This window comes from Canis aureus, chromosome 35 (assembly GCF_053574225.1).
Source record: "Canis aureus isolate CA01 chromosome 35, VMU_Caureus_v.1.0, whole genome shotgun sequence".
Taxonomy (NCBI): domain Eukaryota; kingdom Metazoa; phylum Chordata; class Mammalia; order Carnivora; family Canidae; genus Canis; species Canis aureus.
Genome location: NC_135645.1, coordinates 19,305,722 through 19,321,760, shown reverse-complemented (window position 1 = coordinate 19,321,760; position 16,039 = coordinate 19,305,722). Strand labels below are relative to the sequence as shown.

Here is a 16,039-nt window from a genome sequence, read left to right as displayed (position 1 = left end):
ACTTGAATAGTAATTTAAATGAAATTCTTTGACCCTCATCCTCACAGGTGAGGATCACTGAGCTTATTCTACTTCCAGTATTGCTCCCCTTTCTCCCAATTTTTATTATTCTTTATATCATTTCTATGCCTGGGGGCAATTAAAATTTACATTCCATTTTTTTAATCCTTATCATCACTTTTTTTTGCTTGCATTTATAATTAAATATATCCAATGCTAAAAAAAAAATATATATCCAATGCTTATTGCCAATTCTTTTGCTAAAATATCCTTAATTTGCGGGAGCACTAGTATTTTTTCAAGAAGGGCTTGGGAACACAATATTCCCAGTGTTCTTTGAATAAAAATTCTGTATTTGTAGACTTTATATTTGAAGAGCAACTTGCTTGGATAAAAATTCCCTGGCTAACATGTTCTGAGAATCCTGTAGTGTATACTATTTATATTAAAAGAGAACACAGTAAACTACTTACTAAAAATAAAATTCACAAACATTTTTTTTTTAGTTCCTGTTATGTGTCAACTGCTTAGTTAGGTGTCAAGGTTATTTAAAACAAAAAAAGCAAAAAATCTAAAATGTAACTGCCTCTGCAGCCCATATAGCCTAAGAAAGGAGTAAATATATCAACAAATAATTACAATGAAATCTAAGAAAATCTAATAATAGCCAAAACCATGAATTGTTGAGTTAGTACATTTGAAGTATCTAAAGCACAGATAAAGGTACAAATATTAGTAAAAATAAAGGTAATATGTATTCTATTTAACAGTGAAAGTAAGTGGATTTTAAACATCAAATTAATTCCAATGTGCAATATTCTCATTATAAATAGTTATATAATATACATGTATTCATTAAGTTAAAAGTGTTATTTAAAAAATGTAGGCATTAACAGCTTTATTTCCCCCACACTTCTCACTTAGTGCCCTTTCAAACTAGCTCTGGAGACCGTGTCCTTCCTTTCCTCTCCATGAGCTCTCTGATGGGCCCCATGATTGTTCCATTTAGTTTCATTTATTTAAATATCTCTTGAACATCTCTCATTTGCCAGGTGTATGTGATACAGCAAGAAACAAAATATGAAGCATAAACAAATTTTTAAAGCTTTATAATATGGTGGTAACAAGTGATGTAGAGAAATGGGAATAACGTTTGACTTGAATGTGGAGTTGATTATATGTGGGCTGAGAAAGTACCTCTGAAAAACACTTGAGGTAATGCATAAGCCAGGAAAATACATGTGTTGGCAAAAAGCATTCCAGAGGGAACTGAAAATACAATTCTCTATGGGAGGAGCAAATTCTGTGTGCTCTTGGACAGGCAGGAAGTTGGGGATCCTGTAACTGATGGAGTAGAGGAAAATGACACTGAAGAGGCATCAGAGCCTGATGATGTAGGGTCTTGTATGTCATGTTAAAAAGCTTGGACTTTTCTATGAAAGAAAAGGGACACAGTTGGACAGTTCTGAGTAGAGGAACGAAGCAATCTGACTTTTATTTTAACAGGATCACTCTCAGCTTCTGTGTTGAAAAATGGAAGTAGCGGATAAGAATTGAAACAAGGAGACTACCATTAAGAGGCTTTTCAATAGTACAGGTGACAAATGATGGCAACTTAGCTGAGTGTGTCAATGATGGGTGTATTGGGCAGTAATCAGATTCACGATATAATTTGCAGGTAGAGCCAAAGTGATTTCCTAATGAATTGGATGTAGGATGTCAGAAGAGCAAATCTAGAATGACTTCAGAGTTTCCTGACCTGAGCACCAGGAGGATTGAGGTCACTGTATACAAAGATGGAAGAAGATCAAGATAGAAACAGGTCTGGTGGGCAGACTGAGGTCAACAGTTAAGTTTTGGCTGTGAGAAGCCAACGCACATCTAAGTGAATAAACTGAATATACGATAAAGTATGTGTGGGATTCAGACGAGTGGTCTAGGATAGTATAGGAGGCAACTGCAGCTATAAATTATATCAAAGCCTTGGGACTAGATAAACTCTCCTAAGAAGTGAATATAGTTGGGAAGGTGAGTGCAAGGATCAAACCCCAGAGCACTTCAGAATTGAGAGGTAATTTGGAAAAGCCACAGACACTAAGAAGAAATAGCTACTGTTGTAGGAAGAAAACCTTAAGAGATAATATTCCAGAAAGCAAATGAAAGTGTATAAAGGAGAAAGGTGGTGTGTCGTATGCCGGCTTTGGATCAAATCAGATGAGGACTGAGATGAGACCACTGGACTTATCAATGTCTGGAAGTCATCTCTGACCTCGATGAGAGCAGTTTGTGTAGAATAATGTGGGTATAAGTCCGGCTGATGTGAGATTCAAAAAAGAATGTGTTGGCAGATACTGACAGCCTTTCTGAGTTTTTCTACAAAAGGAAGTAGAGAACAAGTTCTCCAATTGTAACTGTAAAAAGATGACATTTCTGTCATTAGACTTTCATTCTCTGTATGATGAAGAACTCCCATTTCTGACCCGCATTAGCCTTCAAAAGGCTTTGGTGGCACAAGGGGTACGGTTGACTTTTCTGCCAGGCCGCCTGTCTCTGCTACTCCATTCCATTAGATGAGCTGCTGCTAGCTTCGCAGGGGTGAAAAAAGCAGCAGGAAAAAGGAAGGGGTCATAAGGGGAAGAAGAGTTGATACTTGACCAGCAATAATGGAATCTGACTTCGATCTTCCTAGAGCATGGCAGGTATTTATATCCGAATTTCAGGCTTGAAAAATGTTCACACTTAGTCCCCGTTCCTCCTTCCCCGACTCCCACTCCAGGATAAAGTCTGGTTTCCTAAATTCAGATAATGTCGCCTTCAGTTTGTATTTTGGAAATATTCTCTCACCACGCTGGTTTTGAGCCATACTCCAAACTCTTTTGAGCCAACTTTCCACCAAGTGACCTTCTTCGGATTAAGCTCCTTTAGGACCACAGGATGAGCATGATTTATGCAGCCTTTGCCTTTAAGTACCTTAGGGAAAGCAGATTTTTCTTAATGCCAGCCTTCTCCTTGAGCAATCATCAGAACAGCTAGGCAGCCAGGCAGTCTTAACCTTCCAGACTTTTACAGGCTTGTGTATGATGCCAAGGTTACCTCCTGCCAACCAAGCTGTTTTCTTTGCTATATAATTTTCTAAAGGTAATTGTAAAGTTCTACTTTGGAGGATGAACTAAATACTGGCAACTTACTTAATGCATATGGTATCAAGTACTATTCTAGAAACTTTACTACTATTAAAAAACGTGTTGCTCACAGCATCTCTTTCAGTTAGGAATCCATTTTATGCACAGGGAAACAAATCATCAAGGACTTTCCCTGGATCCCTGGCAGATGAGCAAGACGTCTGCATGCATGACGCCTGGCAGATACCACTAAAAATGATGACATCAGATATTTTAAAGATGCAGCTCTATATGGAAGGGAGAACTCAAAAAAGTAATTGACGGTGTACCTGCTCCCACCATGTATGCTACAATGTTGGACATTGGGAGCCCACAGCCTAATGCAGTGCTGCAGGGTCACCCTGACTTCAAGTGTTCTTACTGCTTCTGCGTATGGACCACCCACCCTCTAACATGGTGCTGCTCAGGTCTGGTTGTCTTCATGAAGGAATTCTCTCCAGAAAGGCAAGGAAGGATGTTCATACCTTGATTTCTTATCTTAGCCTCCTGGGATTTGGCTGGCCAACACTGTCTGTCTCAAATACTATGCTGTGAATTGTTTTAATAAAGGACTTCAAGGGCTGGAAAAAAAAATAAAAGTGGATATATATCCACTTTCTAAAAATATTTATTTATTTATTTATTTATTTATTTATTTATTTATTTATTTTTATTTATTTACTATGCGGTCATGTGGCACAGAAAGAGGGAGGAGAATCTTAAGCAGGCTCTGTGCTTAGTACAGAGCCTGACTTGAGGCTTAATTTCATGGCCCTGAGATCATGACCTCAGCTAAGATCAAGAGCCAGTTGATTAACCAACTGAGCTACCCAGGCATCCATCTATCTATCTATCTATCTATCTATCTATCTATCTATCTATCATCATCATCTATTTTTAAAGTCAGAAGAAATCCTCAATCTTTCTAGCTCAATGTCAGTGTCAGAATCACCTGAAAAGCTCCTTTAAAATGCAGAAGGGCATTATCCATTCCTGGAGAGTTAGAGCCTTGAGGTCCAGGGTGGAGTCAAGCTGCTACCTAGTTGATTCTAATTTTGATGCTTAGTGAAGTTGCCTAGTAACTAGAATAATTGTTCTCAAAACTTCAGTTATCTCTGTACCATCTACATGAATACCATTTGGAGGTTGAATATTAATACTTGATAATTAAATATAATCTTTTCATTGATATTTTGCATATACTTTTTCATTATATATGTATATAAACTAATAGATACATAGATAAGATAGATAGACCTTTATATGTAGACCCTTATGTAGCCAGCTTACATTTGATGGAACATTTCATTAGTCATTTCATGGTTTTGTGTGCATGCATTCACAGTTTGGGATTGCAAACTAAAACACCATTAAAATTCAGCATATGCTTCTCCCATAAAGTATTGCAGTATAAATGATTTACATTTAACTATTTAAAAAATAATGTTTCAGAGTATAAATATTTCCAATGAGATGTTATAAAAGAGCATGCTGTTAACTACAAGAATACTGCATAGTAAAGAAATATTAATATCACTGTACATAGTAAATAAGAAATGGCTTTTCTTATATAAAATCATGAGACATGGAGAACATGAAAACTAAGAAATCAACCTGGTATTTGAAATGTACAGTGAGCTTTGAATAATGAAAGCTGATTTGGACATTTGGAGATCTGATCAGGATACTAAAGAGAGAGGGAAGGGGGAAAGAACACACCCTAGTGGAAGACAAGTGTAAGCTGAAACCTAAGTATAGCTCCTGAACTTCTCTAGAAACACACATCAGCTAAAACCTAATTACGTAATCTAATTACATTTCTGGTGAAACTCTCCTTTCCAGTGTTGATTGGTTATCAACAACTTCATTTGTAACTACTTGGAACCCAGTAGGTAGAGAAAAGACCCACTACAGTGGGACAAACTATAAAATACGTGTGGTTGATCCATTTAGCCATCATCCTTCATGATTATCAAGAAAATGTGCTCAAGTTCATTTATGACTAATCGACAAAATCGTCATTACAAAACAAAAGCTATCTTTCCATACTGAAAATTTTCCTTAACTGATTTTTAACTGGAACCAATTGCTTCTCTGTCCTAAAATCTTTTTTTTTTTTTCTTTTTTCATTTTGGTCAAAGTGAAAGCTTGCTTGACTGCTTTCTTTTCCCGCTGTGCTTAAGAACAAAAGCACAAAAAAATGATCAATATGGCAATCAAGACACTTCAATAAGACAGTTTTTCATGTTTGCCACCAGTGAATGCCACAGAAACCACTGTGGTAGGACAACAGAGAGGAAACTCTAAGGCAATATTTGAGTTAATTTGCAAGTTTTAACATTTCTTTAGAAAAATTTGGTCCTTTGGTTCAGATACACAGTTCATAGTGCCATCAACTGAAGCTGTGCACAGATATACAGGGAGAAAATGTCTCCTTTCAGGTTAACTTGGTTTTAAACTCACAATGTGAATTCTCTATTTGAAATGTAGCTAGTTTCATCTAGTCTAAATTGGGGATATGTATCATTGTCTCTTTTTGCCTTAGGCCAGTACTGGAAATGAGATGTTTCATTTCAGTGCATTTTTTCCAGTTGAAATTGTGTAAATAAATAGATTGGTAAAGATTTAATGAAATCATCAATAGCCCAGAGGCATCTATTGGCCCCGTGCTAAGCATGTGGCATAATCAACTAAGAGATTGAAAGTCCTAGGTACTGGGATTTAAGGTTATCATGAGCTCAGAGTAGTGGGGATCTAGAAAGGGGTTGGCATAGTATCTTCATATGCATGAGTTAGGTCAAATGAAGGAATTAAGTGATCCAGGGCATTTTAACCAATAAAAAGAAACTCTATGGATAATTCAAATATTAAAATTCATATTTAAAAAAAATAAAATAAAATTCATATTTTAATAGTAAAGAAAAACTAGAATTCAAGAGAACTTACTTTTCCTTCTGGTTTTCTTAACTACTGCTTGCCTTTAGAAAAGCCAAATGATTCCTCTATGCCTTAGTCTTCTGGCAGGAAAAAAACATGGTTCAAAAGGACTCTTTAACTCAGAACATTAAGGATTGCAGAAACAAGAAGAAAGTAACAAAAAATGGATGTGAGCATCAACTGGAATAGTGCTGCATTTTTCTACTGCATTTTACATTCGCATTTGAAGGAGTCCTGTGGCTATAAAATGTTTGAAAAACCAGTAGTCTGAAAGAGGATTTCTAAAGTGACCTCCAGCTCCAATGGTAACACAGGTTATTTTAGATGAGCTACATACGTAATTCTCAATTCTATCATTAGTAACCTCCATAAACATAGCTTCTGTGACACAAGGATTTTCTTTGACACTGATTTGCAATGGAGAAGGACATCGCTAACAGGGAATAAAGGGAGGGAATAGAGCAGAGATATACCACAAGGTATATTACTTTGTTAGAGGAGAAAATCAACGTGAACATTTGTATGCATTCAGAAACAAATGGAAAAAAAATGTTATTTGAGAGCATTTGATAACTATTTGGTAACTTTTACATTTAATGGGAAGAGAAAAGAAAATGTTTATATGAAAGTGAGAAAAGTATTACTTTTATAGAGCTAATTAATGACACATTATTTTTAGAGCAATCTGTAGATTTACATAAACCATGTCTGTTTACAATGGTCTTAAGAAATCCTGGACTACATATTTTGATCAGATGCAAAGTCACTTTATTGAATAGTATTTGAAAGGGGTGAACTTTTGTCAGAAATAATTCAATGCTGTACAAAGATTTCATTGCAATAAAACTGTATGTATACTCAAAGAGAATGTACAATTCAGGAATTTATTTTTCTAAATGAATAAAGGGAATTAAGGGGCGCGTGGCTGGTTCAGTCAGTTAAGTGTCTGCTTTCAGCTCAGGTCATGATACTAGGGCCCACTTGGAGCCCCCACCCAGTGGGGAGTCTGCTTGTTTCTCCCTTTCTACCCACCCCCTCAACGTGCATGCACTCTCTCTTTCCCAAATAAATAAAATCTTTAAAAACTATTTTAAAATAAAGGAAATTAAAATGGCATTCTATTGAAAAAAAAATCTCATGACATATTGACCAGGTAAGGAAAACTGGAAAAATATTGTACTTCATTTACTCAATTTCTGATGGGAAATATTTTTTAAAACAACCTAATCCTAAATCTTAATTGGAATCGTGCAATAGTATTCTCCCCAAATATTCAGTTTGTATTATGAAAGAAATGAGACACTTTGGGAAAACAAAAAATCATGCCTAAAATTCCCATTTATTCTCACATATTCTTAGTATCTAAAATGATGTAGAAGAGTCCTCCCTGCTAGGTTACTTTGGTTGTTCTTCCCAGTGACGGCAAAAAGTCATATTGTTTAATAAGGGAAAACACGTAAGGAGAAATGATTTTGTTTTGCTGAAAATAATTAAAGATGGCAAAACTATTAATTTGTTTGACCAAGTCAATCAAATATTAGAATATATTAGAAGTCTAACTAGAAGGAAAATTGTGCTTCTGGGTGCATGCACCCAGAAGGATTCCACATCATTTTGTGAGGAAAAGCTAATTTCCATTTTATCAATTCCCCAAGATAAATATGGGTGGGCAAAAGAGGAGCTTTTTAGAAAAATCCCTACTCAGAACAAATTACAGGACTCTGGGAGTCTTTAACAGCTAATTGAGGAAACATGATAAACCAAATGAAACTCTTGATTATTTAAGGTTATTAAAGGTTAGACATAGGAGCCAGAAGATTGTGACATCCTTTGTTGTTGTTGTTGTCCATTTAAAATGTTACGTCTCACCTTAGCTGAGAAATCAGAAAGTCACCTGATTAAATAAAAGACTTCAAGTACTGTGACATTTCAATAAATTATTATCATACACTTTCAGAATATGTCAAAAGTTAAATTTGAATGACAAGAGAACAATAGAAAATAAAAACCAAAACCAAGATCACATCAATTGCACTGGTGTGAATCCACCTATGGGGTTACCATTCTCTCTTTTGGATATATTTCAATTATTTTATATTTTGAGATGATTGGAGGTTTATTTCAAAAGAGAATTAGATTCTTGATTAAAAAGTTAATAAACTGGGGATCCCTGGGTGGCGCAGCGGTTTGGCGCCTGCCTTTGGCCCAGGGCGCGATCCTGGAGACCCGGGATCGAATCCCACATCGGGCTCCTGGTGCATGGAGCCTGCTTCTCCCTCTGCCTGTGTCTCTGCCTCTCTCTCTCTCTCTGTGTGTGACTATCATTAATAAATAAAAGTTAAAAAAAATTAACAAAAGAGGCAACCTTATCTTTAAAAAAAAAAAGTTAATAAACTAGTCTCACTTATGACTCTATAATAGTCTTCTGCTTAACCACTAACTTTGTTTTCTTTTCCTCCCACTTACCTCATCCCACATAGAATCCACAAATTCCAAGTTAGAATCACAGCTCACTGATGTGCTCCCAAAGTGACAGAAAAGGATTTTCCTTCCCTTAGTTGAGTCAGTCTCTAAGGCAGATGGCTAATTCATTGCACCTGTAACCAATTAGCCATTCAAAACAACTGATTCTTCACAGTAAATTGTTGCCTTGCCAATCTGAGAAGCAGGTGCATATTCAATGGCTAAATAATCCAAATACAAAATTCTTTTAGATTAATGTGCAGAAAAATATGACCAGTTATAATAATTCCATTCTAAATTAAGAATTTAATTATTTCAGGTTTCGAATCACAGCTTTGAGAATTTTCTTTTTTTCATTCTGATATTTGGCTACCAAATTAAGCAGATGTTTTTTCAATGAAAATTAACTTTCTTTTTCAAAGAAGATTTTGAAGTTTATTTTTCTTCTTTCTTAAAACAATGAATTTTGATTACAATATACGTATCGAAACATATTACGTTATATAATAATCCATTTAAATCACCTGCTTCAAAACGGTTACCTTTATATGGAAGATGTAACTTCCAGTCCAGGCACCATAACTAACTCCATGGAACCAAGTACAGTGTAGCCACTCTTGTGTGTTATACAATAAGAATCTCTGTGGATTATTCTCTCACTACTGTGCCAACATTACAGACATTCATAGACTTGAACCATTTTATTCTAGGAAATTATTCAACAAAAATTTTCACCTTTCTCAGATATATTGTTTGAATATGGAGAAGGGTTACAGTGATAATTTTCTGGGTGGCAGATGCCTAAAGAACAACTAAACATCCCAACTTCTGGCTTCTTTTTCCCATCAGAATGATGGTTATGATAAGGAATCACTCCCAAGAGGAGTATCAGACCCTATTTAGTTGGCATCAAGATCTTACATCTTCCCATCCCAGGAATCAACCTTTAGGGTACATATAGAGGGAAACCATGAACACATTTCTAAAATTAATAAGAGATCTCGAAACACCTCAACTGAAGGTTTTGTACAAGGAAGAGATTCTATGTGAGAGGAACTAGAACTCTGACTGCATCACTGTACCAGATGTAGCCTCACATCTGGGCTGGACACATAGAGACGCTTTCAACTCATAGTTCCCTTTTCACATCCCATGGGTTCCCAATCATTTGGATAGTATTTTCCATATGTTTCCCATGATTTTCACTTCTTTGGTCACTATTTTGATGCCCTTGTCTGCCAACTGATTTATTCAAAGTAGTCACACATTTTTTTTTCATTTACTTATCCAATAAATATGAATTAAGTATCTACAAGGGACAAGGCACAAAAAAGGAAAATGGTAAAGGAAGGATAAGGCAGACAAGGTGTCTATTTTAATGGAGTTGATAGTCTAAGGCAGATACTGACATATAAATCAATATTTACAGTTTAGTCCTAATCCAGACTTGAGGATCATGAAGTCTTCCTGGAATAAGTGAATGCCAAAGCCAAAACCTAGTGGTTAAGTCCCTTCTCTAATTAAGCAAAGGAAGAAGGAATATTTTCCCAGACAAGGGGAATAATGTTTCTTGTCTCTTGACGCTCAGTGTCACCCTTCACAATGCTGGCTTACAGATTTATGTCTTTAACAGTACGCCAGCCCATGGTCATCCTCTGTTTATAGATTCCCTGTTGTCTCCTGAAGAAATTACACACCTGAGATTAAGTTTCCAGTCTCATCTTCTCCAACAAAGAGCGCGATAGTACAATTTCACTGTAGTATTAGTCCTTTGCTGAAAAATAGGAACAGTTAATCTATTTTCTTTTGTTGTTTGCACTATCTCCTTATACTGGAATGCCTCACACCATAATGCCTCGTCCATCACTTGAAATTCTGCTTACCTTTAAATGTCTTCTCTCAAGATTTCCATAGCACCTTCATAATTAGTAGCTTATTTTTCTGAAATTCCACTGTCCATTCTTTGCCCCTCAATCATATAGTGCCTATTTTATTCTGTTTCCTATGACAGTTTTCTGTTTATAACTGAAGCTTAGGCTATTGTAGCTTTTGTGGAAGGCTCAGCCTACTCTTTCAGAATCCCTACTTCCCATTCAAGTCTAGAAAACTTTTTCCCTGTTAGCTGCTTTGCTGCTCTGTGAAAATAGAATTGCCCACAATTTCCTGTCTCCCTGGAAGTAGCAGAGGTAACTAGATTCCAGACATTTGCGATGGGATTTCTCACTATCAGAGTTTCCCTTGGCATCTAGATTTGACCTTGTTTATGCTTTATTTCTCCTCTCCTGCCAAGTACCCTAAGCTTCCTGGCATCACTTTTCCTTTCCACTCTCTAGCATTGTGGATAGAATGCCATTTAGAATTATGGCTCTTTCTGCCATAGGAGAAAGCAAATTGTCTTCCAAATATGACAGAGCTTTTCCAAAGAGATGGATTTGCATTTAGGAAATTATGGATTTTTAAAAATCTCCTGAAGAGAGATCTGCTTTTTTTTTTTTTAAAATGCAGAACTCCTTAGACAAGAAAATCATACCAGGCTAAAGCAAATTCGTTTTTTTTTTCTAACATTCTTCCACTCTCCAGTCTTGTCCCTTAGACAGTCCCTGACATTAGAGTTGTAACAGGGAACCCTTGAAGGTTTGGGTGGACACCCTTCATCTCAGACTTGGGTAAGGATTTTGATATTTGAAGAGAACGAACTCCTGGTCATAGTATCCCCTTACAGTTGCCCCAAAGAATACTTGTGACATAAACTCTTGGGAATCCTATGACTCTTGACGCCCTGAAGTCACTGCAGTAGGCTTTGGTTGCACACATCTCCCTCTGCAACTAGATTATACCTAACTCTATTTTGCAAGTCTCTCAACCCTGTGGAAATCTTGCCTAGGATGGCGCTTTGTTCACAGTAGGTACCTAATAAATGCATGTTGAATTGAATTTTCCCAGGAACAAACATATGGCATAGATGACTAAAAAGTGAAAATCCTCCATAACATATTGCATTGCCATTTAAGGGGGGGAGAATCTTGTTAATGTTCATGGTGACAAGTTTATGTCCTGAAACATGAGATCTGATTAGCTTTTTTATTTTAGCTCTCATAACTACTAGTTTTATTGCTGGTCATAAAATTATCCAGCTCATTTTGGAATTCAGCTGCAAAATAGAACACTTTGACCTCCTGTGATTATACCAGTTTCTGTGAACATATGACTTCATGGCAGGGGTTTTACTTAAACTAGGGTTTGGAAACCTTAAGAGGTTTTGTTGACGAAGTCTCATAACGTCTCAGGGATGAAAACACTTTGGGTGCATTTGACAGCAATACCAGCAAAAAGTAGACGTTTTTTTTTGTCAAGATATTATCTTGTTAGCTGGGATCTTGTAGTCCTAATGGTAAGATCATGCGTTCCGTTTTTGTATGTCTGTTCCCCAGTCTTGGGCTGTACCCCTAAGCTATAATCCACAGATACCCATCATTTGCTAGGAACACAAGAGCACCAACTTGAAAATCCATCAATAATTCATTTCAAATATATGTTTTTAACAACTGATAAAGTGTTCTGAGCGTATTTTGTAGATAAGAAACTAGCAGTGACACTAGGATTTAAAAAAATAAGTAGACATACAAGAAATTTTAAGGATTGTCGTAAGGTCTGACACTGCTGAGACACTTTTATTGTCTAATTGGCTGCCTATCAGATCTATGACTAGTTTTTTAAATTATGGAAGTATAACTAACATACAATGTTACATTAGTTTCAGGCATACACAATAATTATTCAACAATTCTACACATTTCTTAGTGCTCATCAAAATAAGTGTGCTCTTATCCATTCCCCTAAAATATGGCCATTTTGAGAGAAAATCAAGCACTGGGAAGTATCTATACCCTGGGTTGAGGTCAGCTGGCTTGATCAGGAGAAATAAAGAACAACTGGTTAGATTGTTCTTTTGTTAGATTTATCTTCAGTTAATTCATTTTAGTAGGCACCAGGACTCTAGGCTTCAGTGAGTCTGGAGTTTAAAACAGATTGTGTCAAGATACCTCATGAAGTGGGGAGAGGACTGGCTTCCCATCCATGACTCCTGGCACTATGATCAGGAAGGTGGTGGCAAGTTATCTCAACAAGTAGTGAGAGCAAGCTGCCACCATCCCATACTAAGAATTGCATAAAAGTTTCCTGAAAAAATCAGGAAACCTTATTTTAAACAAGGATATGTTCACAGGGACTGGAAAAAATGGGATTGGGAGGGTAAGGACAGCCACAGTGCCAAAGGAATCAGGCCAGGTTCCACATTATCAAAGCTTTTTCACTGATGAGGGAAGGGGGTAAAGAAAAAGTGACTCTCAGATACATTTCTCTCTTAATACGAATAGGAACAATGAAGGATGTGCCACTCTCCTTCCTTAGAATCTGCTCAGACCTGCCCCAGATTTGCCAGCCAAGCTTACTACAGGCTCCAATGAATAAAGGAAAGATATTCTTGACAGAAAGATGTAATACATGGCAGGACTACTGGGCTCAATCCCAGAGGCTACTTTTGTGAAAGCTTCTCTTTTAAGAATCTCCAAGGCTTTTTCCTAACTAGGTCTTTCCAAACTCACTATAGCAAAAGAGAACAAGAAACTTCTGAAAACAATACTTGGAGATGGTACGAAAGATGGTCAGAGAAAACAGCAACAATCTTGATCATTCCTACTTCTGCATCCCCTCCCTGTGCCACACTGGTATGATTTTGTTTATCTGTTCCCTCAGATATCTACACCTTCAGCATCATTTCCCCTCAGAATACCAACTGGCCCAGCTGTGTGAAAAATGAGATGGACATTAAACATTTTTTCCACCATTAAAGGTAATTATTTTCATCACATTTTGTTTTTGTATGTCTTAATTTAGACATCCTTCATTCTTGCACTGTGTTCTTGGGAACACGAACAATCTCAGGGATAAACACCAACTCAGGATTACAGAGAAGACACGTGCACACACACACACACACACACACACACAGATCTGTTGCTCTATTACTATAAATAGCTCTTTGTCATGCATACCGGTCTTCTACTACATTCTGCCAATTAGGCAGTCTTCTCTGCCACATTTAGAAGTAGAAGGATTTAATGTCTTTTTTTTTCTATGAGATTACCCTTCTGACTGATATGATCCAGAACTCAAATAGAATGCAGATATTGTCAGGGGGTCCATGGTCATAGAAGGGTCTGGGAGGTTTAAGAAGGTTGGGGCTTATGCCCAAGACTATTGTGAGTTCCTGGACCTTTAGGCATTGGTCTGGAGGGCATATTCTTCATTGGATTGGTCTATGCCAGTTACACATGAAATCATGTGGTGGAAATTTTTCAGATTAGCTCACATTTTAAAAGAAAATGTCAAAAAAAAAAAAAGAAAAGAAAAGAAAAGAAAAGAAAAGAAAAGAAAAGAAAAGAAAAGAAAAGAAAATGTCCATCCTCTTCTTAAAGATATAACATGAAAGTAAATCTCCAGGAAATAACTCTTGAGAATTATGCACATCCTGTTTACTTTTTTTGCTGAATCTATTAGCTAAGATTGAGTGGGCTAAGAGCCCAATTTCTTGCCTTATTCTAGTTGCAGTGAAGTGGTAGCTAAGGGGGCAAAAATGTTTTCCTGACATTGGTGAAATCTTTGCACACTGACCAAACTGCCATTCCAATAAAATGATCCAATTTGCAATGTTGCATGCTGGTCATGTATCAGATTCTGAATTCACTGTATCCTAAATTCTTCCACCTTATACTGTTCTTTCTAAATTTCCAAGAATTTTATGAATTTTTATCACTAGTAGGCTTTGGATAGTCTAGGTTGTTTCTAAATATATCACACCAGATATTTTTCAGATTCCCTGAGGGATTTAATCGTTTCAGACTTTTTAGATATAGAACAAAAAGAGATAGGAACCCTGAACAGATAGGCTGTACAACACACAAAAGATTTTTGAACTATGAGCCAGGTCACCTCTCCTTTCAAATGTAGGGAAGGGCTGTAAACCTATCCTTCTCCTCTTTTACTTGCCTTTCCCAGTTTGCAGTATGTGGAAGTCCTCCTTGGTTTTTTGTTTTGTTTTGTTTTGTTTTGTTTGTTTGTTTGTTTGTTTTGTTTTTAAGTCCTTCAGGATTTCTCCTGCTAGTTGAAAAAAATCTATGTCAAATGGGCATTGTCTAATAGAAGAACTCCAGATTGTCTCTAACAGATAAAAGCCTATATTTACTAATATAAAAGAGTGCCTTATGGAGAACCATAATTTATGTGGAAGGGGAAGAACATAGGGTAAACCAGCCTACATGTTTTCAATAAAATTTATTTTTCCTAATTATCTCCCTTTAACTTTGTAAAGTAGAAAACTGAGCTCCTTTTATAACAATTAGGGATTTCCTTTAAGCTTCCTTTTTTTTTCCTCTCCCCACAGGAAACACTAAGAATAATAGTCGAGAGAGAGAGAGAGAGAGAGAGAGACAGAGAAATTTGAAATAATTTCTACACACCTATATTTAATCAGGATATGCTAGGTGAGAAAACAAAATATAATCTTATGGCTTAATACAACAAAGACTAATTTCTTCTTCACAGGAAAATCTCCAAAATAACAAGTCTACTTGAAGTAAATGCGTCCACCAGCCCTAGCTGCTCCATCTGGAATACTTAGCTTCCTTGATCACCAAACAAGGAAGGAAGTGTTAGAGGTTTCACCCTTGCAATTCAATGCTATGGGCTGTTAGTTACATAGACCCCTTCTGCTAACGGCCCTTAGCAGAAATCCGCCACGTGAACCGGATTACATGCAAGGACAGCTAGGTTTACTCTTCCTGTTTGCCCAGAAAGAAGTGTAAAAGATGTATAGGTGAGCACTCCACGTCCACATGACCCACCTCTCTTTTCCTCAAACCCCCTTTTCCCTGACCATACTCAAACTTAGCTTCGAAGGAGATCAGGGAAGAAGATACGGAGATACTGTCAAGAAGAGATGTTTGGGGTGATCTCAAGCAATTTTTACTAGCTTGGAAGTGGTATGGAGTTAACATCATCAAAAGTACTAAAACCTTATTTCTGCTGCCTTTCCATTTCATTTCCCTGTTCACATGTGCCTCATGCTCTTAACCTATAAGGCAAACTATTAAATATGTTTTACAGAACCCCAAGATTAATGACATTTTCACATGAGATATATTGTTTAATATTTGCATTTTAATATGTAATATGTAATCCTCAACTGCTTCTTGAATAATTACTATAATTGCTACTACTTTTATTACTACTACTAAAACTACTATTATTATTAGTTAATACTTATTGATAACCTACTGAGCTAAGTAATTTACATATGTGTAATTTTCAAAACAAGTCTATGATACAAGTATAATTATCTCTATTTTATGGTAAAGAAATTGAACAAAGAAATTATATAACTTGTTAAATAATGAATGCTGATCTATCTGGCTGCAAAG

The 16,039-nt window shown here is 36.4% G+C and overlaps 1 long non-coding RNA gene across 13 annotated transcripts in view; it reads right to left on the bottom strand.

Annotated features, from left to right (window-relative positions):
- The window catches only part of LOC144305133 (uncharacterized), a 332,824-nt gene that overhangs the window by 148,405 nt on the left and 168,380 nt on the right, over positions 1 to 16,039 (bottom strand). For 10 of the 13 annotated variants that reach the window (XR_013372155.1, XR_013372162.1, XR_013372152.1 and 7 more), the window contains 2 exons: positions 10,259 to 10,335; positions 8,565 to 8,782 (listed from right to left, as the gene is read on the bottom strand). This is a non-coding gene — a long non-coding RNA (uncharacterized LOC144305133). Of the gene's footprint in view, positions 1 to 2,634; positions 2,971 to 3,646; positions 3,743 to 6,107; positions 6,179 to 8,564; positions 8,783 to 10,258; positions 10,336 to 16,039 lie in introns of those variants that run through there. The other 3 variants (XR_013372158.1, XR_013372160.1, XR_013372159.1) reach the window with 3 other exon arrangements.